This window comes from Saccoglossus kowalevskii, chromosome 15 (genome assembly GCF_978046115.1).
Source record: "Saccoglossus kowalevskii chromosome 15, keSacKowa6.1, whole genome shotgun sequence".
In the NCBI taxonomy this organism is placed as follows: domain Eukaryota; kingdom Metazoa; phylum Hemichordata; class Enteropneusta; family Harrimaniidae; genus Saccoglossus; species Saccoglossus kowalevskii.
The window spans coordinates 19929910-19931684 of record NC_140655.1 but is presented as its reverse complement, the minus strand read 5'-3'; positions in this window follow the sequence as shown (position 1 = coordinate 19931684).

The window sequence follows — 1775 nt, the reverse complement described above, 5'->3', positions numbered from 1 at the left end:
GCGTTAAATGTAGCCCCTATGGCGTTACATATCTTATTTGTATAACTATCATTACCAGATTGGTTCAAATGACTTATAATGCAAGATTATACTTAACACACTCTTTATAAACTAAATAATATTGTAATTATTCAAGTACTTCCATATATATCATGGATACCATAATAAATGAGGGCAAACCCCTATGGCTTTAAATGTAGCCCATACGGCGTTACATATCTTATTTGTACCGAAATAACTATCATTACCAGATTGGTTCAAATGACTTATTCTGGAAGATTATACTTAACACACTCTTTACACACTAAATAATATTGTAATTATTCAAGTACTTCCATATATATCATGGATACCATAATAAATGAGGGCAAACCCATATGGCGTTAAATGCAGCCCCTACGGCGTTACATATCTTATTTGTATAACTATCATTACCAGATTGGTTCAAATGACTTATACTGGAAGATTATACTTAACACACTTTTTATACACTAAATAATATTGTAATTGTTCAAGTACTTCCATATATATCATGGATACCATAATAAATGAGGGCAAACCCCTATGGCGTTAAATGCAGCCCCTACGGCGTTACATATCTTATTTGTATGACTATCACTACCAGATTGGTTCAAATGACTTATAATGCAAGATTATACTTAACACACTCTTTATACACTAAATAATATTTTAATTATTCAAGTACTTCCATATATATCATGGATACCATAATAAATGAGGGCAAACCCCTATGGCGTTAAATGTAGCCCCTATGGCGTTACATATCTTATTTGTATAACTATCATTACCAGATTGGTTCAAGTGACCTACAATGCAAGATTATACTTAACACACTCTTTATACACTAAATAATATTGTAATTATTCAAGTTCTTCCATATATATCATGGATACCATAATAAATGAGGGCAAACCCCTATGGCGTTAAATGCAGCCCCTACGGCGTTACATATCTTATTTGTATAACTATCATTACCAGATTGGTTCAAGTGACCTACAATGCAAGATTATACTTAACACACTCTTTATACACTAAATAATATTGTAATTATTCCAGTACTTCCATATGTATCAAGGGTACCATAATAAATGAGGGCAAACCCCAATGGCGTTAAATGTAGCCCCTATGGCGTTACATATCTTATTTGTATAACTATCATTACCAGATTGGTTCAAATGACTTATAATGCAAGATTATACTTAACACACTCTTTACACATTAAATAATATTGGAATTATTCAAGTACTTCCATATATATCATGGATACCATAATAAATGAGGGCAAACCCCTATGGCGTTAAATGTAGCCCCTATGGCGTTACATATCTTATTTGTATAACTATCATTACCAGATTGGTTCAAATGACTTATAATGCAAGATTATACTTAACACACTCTTTATACACTAAATAATATTGTAATTATTCAAGTACTTCCATATATATCATGGATACCATAATAAATGAGGGCAAACCCCTATGGCTTTAAATGTAGCCCCTACGGCGTTACATATCTTATTTGTACCGGAATAACTATCATTACCAGATTGGTTCAAATGACTTATACTGGAAGATTATACTTAACACACTCTTTACACACTAAATAATATTGTAATTATTCAAGTACTTCCATATATATCATGGATACCATAATAAATGAGGGCAAACCCCTATGGCGTTAAATGCAGCCCCTACGGCGTTACATATCTTATTTGTATAACTATCATTACCAGATTGGTTCAAATGACTTATACT